This window comes from Bombina bombina, chromosome 2 (genome assembly GCF_027579735.1).
Source record: "Bombina bombina isolate aBomBom1 chromosome 2, aBomBom1.pri, whole genome shotgun sequence".
Lineage (NCBI taxonomy): Eukaryota > Metazoa > Chordata > Amphibia > Anura > Bombinatoridae > Bombina > Bombina bombina.
In genome coordinates, this window is record NC_069500.1 from 144,585,139 (window position 1) to 144,597,767 (window position 12,629).

Below are 12,629 nucleotides of genomic sequence, written 5' to 3' on the forward strand. Positions count from 1 at the left end.
CCTAAACCTCTTGATCCTATTGAAAGTAAGTACACTGAAATAACTTTTTATAATATTTTGTAACATTCAAATATAAATATTGATTGTAAGTATAACATGAACATTTTTATAGTTATCTTTCTCTATCTCTCTTTCTCCCCCATGTAATACTTATTTTTCCTATTTTTAGGAATAATATAGACATTATAAGGTGTCTAACTCGGTAAAAATTGGAACTTGACATATATTTCATAATTTATAACTACTGTCCACTATAGTGCATGTTGTATAAATTTTATGAACGCTATATTGTTGTGGTTGTAATGGGAGAAAAGGTCATGTATGGTATTTTTTGAGAAACCAAAAAATACACCTCTGGTGCCTTCACATGTTAGTCAATGTGGTGTTGAGTTTCAAATATAAATATGCATAGGATTATTACATTGTTATGTCTCTTATATTTATGAATTATTACTTGTGTGTTTTAAAATTTTTGTACTTCTGTTCGGTTCAAAGATGCCACGTTGTTTTGTTGAGGGATGTACATCCAAACACCTGTATCGAAAAAAGACTGGGGAAATAGCCATGCATTGCTTTCCCACATCACCGCGAAGGATTAAAGCATGGATTGAAAGTACCGGACAATCAGTCGATAACATGGACTCTCTAATTTCCAAGATTATAGCAACAAAATGAAATGCTGTGTACAGGATGTGTTCACAACATTTTAAAGAAAATGACTACCATATGAGAGGCTCACGAAAAAGCTTGAAGGGCAATGTGAATCCAAGTATCTTTCCTAGCCTGAAAGTAGGTGTCCAAAACGTATTGCCAACACATTCTGATAGCATCGCAAGCGGTATCATGTCTGAGGTGCCAAATAAAACTAAAAGGCAGTGGTTACACAAAACCAGGCATACTGACACGCATGGCCTAATTAAAACAAGATCAATAGGAACTTGGACTGGTACAGTTTCAGAGCTTTATGAAGACCTAACGAAAGAATTTCATGGAAGTACTTTGGATATTGATCGACACACTAGTCCAAGTAATGCAAGCTTCGACAATGCTATGCCACCTAGCAGTCCCAACCCCTTTGAAACAATACTAACTCTTACCAGTACCCCAAAAATTACGTATAGAAACAGAGATGACACTGATGACACAGATTCAAGAAATGTTGTCACAGCCTGCGATGTAACAAACACTAGTGTGCTCTCTGGTATTTCTTCACTGACTGAAAATATAGATGGGGACCAAAAAGATACAACTTACATACCAGTTGAGACAACACAATCTTCAGTAGCAGATATATCTTTGGCAGATGATGGCACATCGAACAACCCGGTTATGCAACGCAAATTCATAGTTTTTGAATCATGTCTTGATATTTTACTGAAAAAAATAAAATGTGATCAAGGAAATTGTGATGCTCCACTAATCCGAATAAAGAAACATGTTATTAGATCTTTACTTATAGTGTATGCTGAGTGCAACAATGGACACATGCGTAACATTTGGCAGAGTCAGCCCATGTTCGGTAAAATTCCAGCTGGGAATGCTTTAGGATGTGCCTCATTGTTGTTTACTGGGAACAATTTAAAAAAAATCAGTGACTTCTTCAAGTTATTGTGTGTGCCATTTCCTAATAAGACAACTTTTTACAAGTACCAAAAGAAATTTTTATTCCCTACAATAGACTATAACTACACTCTTCAGAGAAAGAATTTGTTGGAATGTTTTAAAGATAAACCCCTATGTTTGATTGGTGACGGGCAGTGTGATAGCCCAGGTTTTAGTGCCAAATATTGCACTTATACACTAATGGAAGACTCAACCAAAAAAATTGTGGACTTTACAACTGTACAAGTCTCTGAGACAACATCGTCTGTAGCAATGGAGGCAAAGGCATTCAAACGCTGTCTGGACAAGATACTTGAAGAAGGTCTACAGGTGTCATATATTGCCACTGATTGACATGTATCCATCCGAAAAATAATTAGAGAAGAGTACCCTACCATCACACAACAATTCGACCTGTGGCACTATGCAAAGAGTATGAGGAAAAAACTGATAGCGCTATCCAGCCAAAAATGTAGAAAACTGCTAAACCCCTGGATCAACTCTATTGTGAACCATCTGTGGTATTCCAGTGCATACTGCAAGGGAAATGTGGATCTCCTAACAGAACAGTGGAACTCTATTTTGCACCATATTACTGATGAACACACATGGGAAAATGGCATATTGCTAAAGGGTTGTCATCATGATGAGCTTGATCCAGAAAAGGCCTACCCTTGGTTGGAGCGCAATTCTGAAACCTTGACTTAGTTTTCTTCCTTTGTGCTCGATAAAACATTGCATAAAGACTTCTTCTTTCTTAAAGAGTTCTGTCATACCGGTATATAGGAAGTGTTTCACAGTATGGCATTGAAGTATAGGTCGAAAAGGGTACATTTTCTTATGGACGGTATGGACGCACGAACCAAAATGGCAGTATTAGCGCACAATGCTAATGTCGTTGTGAAGCAAGATACATCTGCTAGTGGACCACGAGGGGAGTTGAGATACAAGCCTTTTTTTTCAAAATTCAAGAAAAAGTGGCAAGTGAAAGCAATTTTCGAATCAATGTGCCATGAACATGTTTACGTTCTTATGCAGGACGTCATAAAAATGTTAACTGGTGAGTGAATGGCAATCAAGGTCAGCTTTGATGCCTGCCAATATTGCTTCAGAACCGCGTCCACCAACGTCCACTTTGGTTGATGAACACAAATCCCGTTTCAAACCAACCAATTTGGTGGTACAGTTCTCATAATAGACTATTATGTGCATATATATCATGTGCTGTTAGAGACATCTGATTATCTCAATTGTTATCTTGAAAGTCTATAATTCAAAAGTGATTTTATTTTATTTCTTGCCTTCAAACAATAAAAATTTGTTGTTTAGGACAGTTTTTTTATTTTGACTTTATGCATCTAACAATCTTCATTTCGGTAACTATAGGTTGGATTATGACATTACCAAAAAAATGTAATAATAATTTTAGGATCCAGAACACATGTAGCAAAATTTCAAAATCAAAAATAAATATTCTGAATTCTTTTTATAAACATAATTGTTTCTATTCTTGATTGAGATAAAGAAAATTCACAAATATCTACTGTTATATCATTTATTATTATTATTATTATTATTATTATTATTATTATTATTATTATTATTATCGGTTATTTGTAGAGCGCCAACAGATTCTGCAGCGCTATAAACAAAGGGGAGTATAAAACAATTAAGGGATCAAGTGGGTAGAGGGCCCTGCCAAGAGTTGCACTGTTGTAGTCAGCTCTTAAGAAGGTGATCTACAAACAGCTGGACTCTTAGGCTTACATGCTAAGGGGGTTCAGGGGATAGCAATGGAGGAGTGGAACTGGTATAAAGTAAGGTTAGTGTAGGTTGTATGCATCCTTGAACAGCAGAGTCTTTAGGGAGCGCTTGAAGCTTTCAAAACTAGGAGAGAGTCTTGTGGAACGATACAACAACCTACTTTACCAAATGATCAATTTTCAATATTTTCCCAAATAGCGTCCCTTTGTTCATGGGTGTCATATAGATAATCTAGAGCTCACGCAAGTGAATTTACCTAGGAGTAAGCATTGATTGATTAAAAGTATGTACAAAAAATATATATTTGTTCAGTTTTGCAAAGGCTTATAATAAAATGAAGAAATCACAATACAAGTGTTGTGTTGTGCAGAGGAAATAAGGTAATATATAGTTCAAGGTTTACAAACACTAACACATCCTAAAAAAACATATGAACGATTTTAACCCTTTCGTGACAGGGTTAAAGTGTCTACATCGGAACACCTGTTCCGATGTAGACAAATTGAAACTACGCGATCGTGCATACGATCGCGAGATTTCAATTATTGGATCGCATCTGGGGGGCGTCCCTACAACCCTAGGAACGCCCTCCAGACCGCGATCAAGTCCTTGAAGCGCAGAAGGCTTCAGGACAGCCGTTTGATATGACGTTCTATTCCGTCATAACGGCTTTAAAGCCCAGTGTAAATATGACGGAATAGAACGGCATAACGGCGTTAAAAGGTTAAACTCGCTTGCAACTCTTTTATGAAGCAAATGTACTGTATTTGGTAAATGATGTGTTGTTTATCTTCACAGACACTATGTCTCCAAAAAGAAAGTTGGACAATGAGGCCATGAAGGAAGCAGAACGTTTGGTTAGTATTCTATTTCCTATTACTATACGTTTTCTTTTGCACAATATAGTTATCCTATTTATCACACTCATTAGGTCAATATCTCTTTCAGAACACATATGACTTGATTGCTCCACCTATACTTGTAAGTTTGTTTCATATTTAAAATTATGTTACTATATAGTATTATTCGATTTATAATTTCATGTAGTTAAAATGTTTATAGTATGATAGTGTGAGTATCTTTCTAATATTGTTGTTATTTTACAATAGCGTGCCATTTTGGATGAAGAAAGACACAGCAGACCACTACCTGTGCCACCATCACAGAGTAATCAATGGGACCCTGTCATCAGAAGACCACTTACACCAGAAACACAACCTCAGAACTCGGAGAACACAGAGCGATTGAACAACACTGAGTGGTGTACCTGCAACAAGTGTGTTGCGATGCCAACAGTGCGGGAATGTATATGCTGTCATGAAATTACCATGAGAGCAGTTGAGCCTCTATTATCAGGAAATCACTTGTGTGTGAGTGACAGTGATTACTTACAACAGTGCTTGCTGGATCGTAATCATTTACGAAGGGTTCAACGACACAGTTCTGGGTACCGTGTTCTTAATCTCAGAAATGAGCAGGAACTGCTTGAAAGGTAGGTGTATTCAACTCTTTGATTTTGAAATGTAATATTTTGGTTACATAAATTATATTACACATAATACATAGCAATATTGAATTTGTAATCTGTTATTGAGTGAACAATAAAGAATTATTTTTCCTTACAGGGACTATAGGTGGATCGCTTACAGAGATTTTACACTCACTGCCCATGGCTATCTTGGCCCCTATAACCGAAGACCAATTCCAGCATGTGTCGTGAAGACAATAAGAGATGGTTATCCAGCGCCTGATAATACATACTTAAGATGTTGACGGGCCAGCTGCTGAAATGTTTTATGAGTAGATAAATATTATTTATGTATTTAGAAATTATAGAAAGTTACATAACAAATTGCACTTTATTTTGAATGCTGTATTTTTGGTTGTTCACATTTTTGTTTATCTTTGTATTACTGTGTTTTAATAGAAAAATATAATTTTATTTTTTGGAAATGATTTTTAAAGTATTAAAATATTAAAGTTTATTGAAATAATCAAGTTTTTAGAATTGATGTGTTATTTTATAAATGATAATTGCTACTGCAACATAGAAATAGCTACATTGTTGTAAATCCACAAACAACAACATTTTATTTCACCTTTTTACAAAAAACAACATGCATACCTTCTCAGCCAACACAATGGTTTACCGACATGTAACAACAATTTTTGAGGATACATATCCTGTATATATGTATGTTTGTGTGTATATATATATATATATATATATATACACACACAAACACACACACACACACATATATATATATACATACATACATAAATACATAGATAAATATATACATTTATATAATATAAACACATATATACATATATATATGTGTGTGTGTATATATATATATATATATATATATATATATATAGTTGTGTTGACATACATTTGAAATGTAAACAAATTTGATGTTGCTATTCCAAATCCAAAATTAAAATTGATGTTACCAAATACCAAAAACTAAATTTTAATTTTTAAATGTTATGTTGCTATTTCAAAACCAACTCTAACAGCTCGATGTGTTGGCATATGTTTGCAATGTAAAATTTGAAAAAATGAAAACAAATTTTAAGTTGCTATTTCAACTCCAAAAATACATTTCAGGTTGCTATTTAAAAAACAAAAATAAAATTTTAAATTGTATGTTGTTATTTCAACACCAACTCTAACAGATAGATGGGTTGGCATACATTTGCAAAATAAAATTGAAAAAATGAAAACAAATTTTAAGTTGCTATTTCAACTACAAAAATAAATTTCAGGATGCGATTTCAAAAATAAAAATTTTAATTGTATGTTGTTATTTCAACACCAACTCTAACAGCTAGATGTGTTGGCATATGTTTGCAATGTAAAAGTAGAAAAAAATGAAAACAAATTTTATGTTGCTATTTCAACTCCAAAAATAAATTTCAGGTTGGTATTTAAAAAACAAAAATAAAAATGTTAAATTGTATGTTGTTATTTCAACACCAACTCTAGCAGCTAGATGGGTTGGCATACATTTGCAAAATAAAATTGAAAAAATGAAAACAAATTGTAAGTTGCTATTTCAACTACAAAAATAAATTTCAGTTTGCGATTTTTTTTTTTTTTTTTAATTGTATGTTGTTATTTAAACACCAAATCTAACAGCTAGATGGGTTGGCACATTTGCAATGTAAAAGTTGAAAAAAATGAAAAGAAATGTTATGTTGCTATTTCAACTCCAAAAACAAATTTTATGTTGCTATTTCAACACCAAAAATATCATTTTCTATTGTATGTTATTTCAAAACCAACTATAACAGCTAGATACGTTGGCATACAATTGAGTTGGTGTTGAAATAACAACATACAATTTAAAATTTTATTTTTGAGATGAATTAGCAACATAAAATTTGTTTTCATGTTTTCAACTTTTACATTGCAAAAGTATGCCAACGCATCAAGATATTAGAGTTGATGTTGTAATAACAACATACAACTGAAAATTTTATTTTTGATGATGAAATAGCAACATAAAAAATTATTTTTGGAGTTGAAATAGCAACATATTTTTTTTTATCGATTTTTCAACTTTTACATTGTAAATGTATGCCAAGGCATCTAGCTATTAGAGTTTGTGTTGAAATAACAACATACAACTGAAAATTTTATTTTGGATGATGAAATAGCAATATAAAACATTATTTTTGGAGTTGAATTAGCAATTTTGTTTTCAATTTGTCAACTTTTACATTGCAAATGTATGCCAACACATCTATCTGTTAGAGTTGGTGTTGAAATAGCAACATAACATTTAAAATTTCATTTTGGTATGGAAATGGCAACATCAAATTTATTTTTGGAGTTGAAATAGCAACATCAAATTTCTTTACATTGCAAATGTATGTCAACACATCTATCTGTTAGAGTTGGTGTTGAAATAGCAACATAACATTTAAAATTTCGTTTTGGTATGGAAATGGCAACATCAAATTTATTTTTGGAGTTGAAATAGCAACATCAAATTTGTTTACATTGCAAATGTATGTCAGCACATCTAGCTGTTAGAATTTATACAATGCTCTAATCATGGTTTTATTTCTGCTTTTGGTTTTATTTCAGTTTTATTTCACACTAAAAAATATTACCATCAAAATTCATAATTGTTTTCTATAACCCCTGTTTGTTGCTTGGAGATTGTGGCTGAATACACAAACAGGGGTTATAGAAAACAATTCATGCGTATGTGCTATATAATTATGAAGTAGTATATATACAATTATATAGCACATACGCATGAATTGTTTTGCACCTGTACAGCAATATATACCACATTCTCTATGTGATTCTGTATTCAGCCACAAACTCCAAGCAACAAGCAGGGGGTATAGAAAACCATTAGCAGGGACTGCACTAGTCCTGCCAGCCTCAATGAAAACGCTAGTGCTATTTTCCAAGTTGGATGCTGCTTCTTCAATCACTTCCTTTCTTGCAACCCATGAGCGTGCACGAGTATTGTGCACGTGCACAAGTGTCAGTGCAGGTGCACGTGAATAACTGTGCATGAGCCTTTCTAAGGGAAATGATTTGCATATCATTAGATAAGTGGTTTGGATAGGCTGTGGTGCGTGGTAAAGTAACATGGAAGTACAGCCCTTTTGCTTGGGTGTTCCACAATTGTCAAGCTGCAACTACAAGCAGTGTTAAAAAAGGTAAAATTGATACATAATTTTACAAAATGTATTCATCAATATACATTTTTATAGTCATGACAACTGTGTAATTGTAGATACTGGGGTTTATTTCACTGAGTGTACTGGTCCTTTAATGATAAGGTGGATTATGCCTGCTTTTTATGATAGGTCATGAATTGTCTATCATATGATTCTAACTAAATATAATTATTCTAACTTCTATGTAAAAAGGATATAAAGGTGTACGTCATTATCTATAAATAAGTGTGTTTAGTCTTGTGTTTCCTTTAATAAGATGTAAATAATAATAAGATTTTCAAAAAAGCATGTGACAGAAATATTTCGATATATATCCCTTTAAGAGCACAAGGTGAAACTACACAAAGTAGGCGGGGCTTACTAAGCTTTAAAAGGCTGTTTTGAGTCTAATGAATTACTGCCCTGAAGAAGTCCCATTGTGAGTCTGCCTTAGGGGTGAAACACATATGCTCTTGGCAAAAAGGCTGTTTTTATTTTGTTACTGCAGAAATTGAGTCTGGACACTTTTCTATATGCAATACCCTCTATATATTGAATGACACTTGCTAATATGAAGGAGGATGGTAATTAAGCATACACCTGTGCTGGAGGTGGGTGTAACACAGCTACCTGCATTGCTCAGGAATCGGTCTGTGCAGTTCTAACACCTTGGAGATAAACTGCTTGAAAGAAATAGGCGATAAAGTGCCCTGAGGCTGTGGTTGTTTAACAGCACTGTTTTGTTTTGTTTTTTTTTAAACCAGCTTTATTGTCTACTTGTTAACAACAACAAAAACAGAATTTATGCTTACCTGATAAATTACTTTCTCCAACGGTGTGTCCGGTCCACGGCGTCATCCATAACTTGTGGGAATATTCTCTTCCCCAACAGGAAATGGCAAAGAGCACAGCAAAAGCTGTCCATATAGCCCCTCCCAGGCTCCGCCCCCCCAGTCAGGAAAAAAAAAAGGAGAAACTATAGGGTGCTGTGGTGACTGTAGTGTATAGAGAAAGAAATTTTTCAACCTGATTAAAAAACCAGGGCGGGCCGTGGACCGGACACACCGTTGGATAAAGTAATTTATCAGGTAAGCATAAATTCTGTTTTCTCCAACATTGGTGTGTCCGGTCCACGGCGTCATCCATAACTTGTGGGAACCAATACCAAAGCTTTAGGACACGGATGAAGGGAGGGCGCAAATCAGGTTACCTAAACAGAAGGCACCACGGCTTGCAAAACCTTTCTCCCAAAAATAGCCACCGAAGAAGCATAAGTATCAAATTTGTAGAATTTGGCAAAAGTGTGCAGAGAAGACCAAGTCGCTGCCTTACATATCTGATCAACAGAAGCCTCGTTCTTGAAGGCCCATGTGGAAGCCACAGCCCTAGTAGAGTGAGCTGTGATACGTTCAGGAGGCTGCCGTCCGGCAGTCTCATAAGCCAATCGGATGATGCTTTTCAGCCAGAAAGAAAGAGAGGTAGCAGTAGCTTTTTGTCCTCTCCTCTTACCAGAATAAACGACAAACAAAGAAGAAGTTTGTCTGAAATCCTTTGTTGCTTCTAAATAGAACTTTAAAGCACGGACTACATCTAAATTGTGTAACAAACGTTCATTCTTTGAAACTGGATTCGGACACAAAGAAGGAACAACTATTTCCTGGTTAATATTCTTGTTGGAAACAACTTTTGAAAGAAAACCAGGCTTGGTACGCAAAACAACCTTATCTGAATGGAATACCAGATAGGGTGGATCACACTGCAAAGCAGATAATTCAGAAACTCTTCTAGCAGAAGAAATAGCAACCAAAAACAGAACTTTCCAAGATAGTAACTTGATATCTATGGAATGTAAGGGTTCAAACGGAACCCCTTGAAGAACTGAAATAACTAAATTTAGACTCCAGGGAGGAGTCAAATGTCTGTAAACAGGCTTGATTCTGACCAAAGCCTGTACAAAAGCTTGTACATATGGCACAGCTGCCAGTCGTTTGTGTAACAAGACAGATAAAGCAGAAATCTGTCCTTTTAGAGAACTCGCTGACAATCCCTTATCCAAACCTTCTTGGAGAAAGGAGAGGATCTTAGGAATTTTAATCTTACTCCAGGAGAATCCCTTGGATTCACACCAGCAGATATATCTTTCCCATATCTTATGGTAAATCTTTCTAGTCACAGGTTTTCTGGCTTGGACCAGAGTATCTATCACTAAATCTGAAAACCCACGCTTGGATAAAATCAAACGTTCAATTTCCAAGCAGTCAGCTGCAGAGAAACTAGATTTGGATGTTCGAATGGACCTTGTACTAGAAGATCCTGTCTCAAAGGTAGCTTCCATGGTGGAGCCGATGACATATTCACCAGGTCTGCATACCAAGTCCTGCGCGGCCACGCAGGAGCTATCAGAATCACAGAGGCCTTCTCCTGTTTGATCCTGGCTACAAGCCTGGGAAGGAGAGGGAACGGTGGAAACGCATAAGCTAGGTTGAACGACCAAGGCGCCACTAATGCATCCACTAGAGTCGCCTTGGGATCCCTGGATCTGGACCCGTAGCAAGGAACCTTGAAGTTCTGACGAGATGCCATCAGATCCATGTCTGGAATGCCCCATAATTGGGTTAACTGGGCAAAAACCTCCGGGTAGAGTTCCCACTCCCCCGGATGAAAAGTCTGACGACTCAGATAATCCGCTTCCCAGTTGTCTACTCCTGGGATGTGGATTGCAGATAGGTGGCAGGAGTGATCCTCCGCCCATTTGATGATCTTGGATACCTCTGTATTCGCCAAGGAACTCTTTGTTCCCCCTTGATGATTGATGTAAGCTACAGTCGTCATGTTGTCAGACTGGAATCTTATGAATCCGGCCTTCGCTAGTTGAAGCCAAGCCTGGAGAGCATTGAATATCGTTCCAGGATGTTTATCGGGAGAAGAGACTCTTCCCGAGACCATAGACCCTGAGCTTTCAGGGAGTCCCAGACCGCGCCCCAGCCTAATAGACTGGCGTCGGTCGTGACAATGACCCACTCTGGTCTGCGGAAACTCATTCCCTGAGACAGGTGATCCTGAGTCAACCACCAACGGAGTGAGTCCCTGGTTAACTGGTCTACTTGAATCTGAGGAGACAAGTCTGCATAGTCCCCATTCCACTGATTGAGCATGCACAGTTGTAATGGTCTTAGATGAATTCGAGCAAAAGGAACTATGTCCATTGCTGCCACCATCAATCCTACTACTTCCATGCACTGAGGTATGGAAGGCTGCAGAATAGAGAGAAGAACTTGACAAGCGTTTAGAAGCTTTGGAACTGATGATGATCTTTGTGGATAGGAATATGTAGATACGCGTCCTTTAAATCCACGGTAGTCATATATTGACCCTCCTGGATTGTAGGTAAAATTGTTCGAATGGTTTCCATTTTGAACGATTAAACTCTGAGAAATTTGTTAAGAATTTTTAAATCCAGAATTGGTCTGAAAGTTCCCTCTTTGTTGGGAACTACAAACAGATTTGAGTAAAACCCCTGACCTTGTTCCACAGTTGGAACTGGGTGTATCACTCCCATCTTTAACAGGTCTTCTACACAATGTAAGAATGCCTGTCTCTTTATTTGGTTTGAAGATAAGTGAGACATGTGGAACCTTCCCCTTGGGGGGTAGTTCCTTGAATTCTAGAAGATAACCCTGAGAGACTATTTCTAGTGCCCAGGGATCCTGAACATCTCTTGCCCAAGCCTGAGCAAAGAGAGAGAGTCTGCCCCCTTCTAGATCCGGTCCCGGATAGGGGGCTACCACTTCATGCTGTTTTGGTAGCAGCAGCAGGCTTCTTGGCCTGTTTACCCTTGTTCCAGCCTTGCATTGGTTTCCAGGCTGGTTTGTCTGGGAAGCGTTACCCTCTTGCCTAGAGGCTGTAGAGCTGGAAGCCGGTCCGTTCCTGAAATTGCGAAAGGAACGAAAATTGGACTTATTCTTAGCCTTGAAAGGCCTATCTTGCGGGAGGGCATGGCCCTTTCCCCCAGTGATGTCTGAAATAATTTCTTTCAATTCTGGCCCAAAAAGGGTCTTACCTTTGAAAGGGATATTAAGCAATTTTGTCTTGGAAGATACATCCGCCGACCAAGACATTAGCCAGAGCGCTCTGCACGCCACAATTGCAAACCCTGAATTTTTCGCTGCTAATCTCGCTAATGCAAAGCGGTGTCTAAAATAAAGGAATTAGCTAACTTAAGTGCGTGAATACTGTCCATAACCTCCTCATATGGAGTCTCTCTACTGAGCGACTTTTCCAGTTCCTCGAACCAGAACCACGCCGCTGTAGTGACAGGAATAATGCACGAAATAGGTTGAAGGAGGTATCCTTGCTGTACAAAAATCTTTTTAAGCAAACCCTCCAATTTTTTATCCATAGGATCTTTAAAAGCACAATTGTCCTCAATGGGAATGGTCGTGCGTTTAGCTAGAGTAGAAACCGCCCCCTCGACCTTAGGGACTGTTTGCCATGTGTCCTTCCTGGGGTCGACCATGGGGAACAATTTCTTAAATATAGGAGGAGGGACAAAGGGAATGCCTGGTTTCTAC

The 12,629-nt window shown here is 37.0% G+C and overlaps 1 long non-coding RNA gene across 1 annotated transcript; it reads left to right on the plus strand.

The window, feature by feature from the left end:
* Window positions 1-4,605, plus strand: LOC128647700 (uncharacterized). Its single transcript, XR_008400384.1, has 4 exons — window positions 1-25; window positions 4,165-4,223; window positions 4,315-4,347; window positions 4,476-4,605. It is a non-coding gene; the product is annotated as an uncharacterized LOC128647700 (long non-coding RNA).
* Window positions 4,606-12,629: the final 8,024 nt, after the last annotated feature.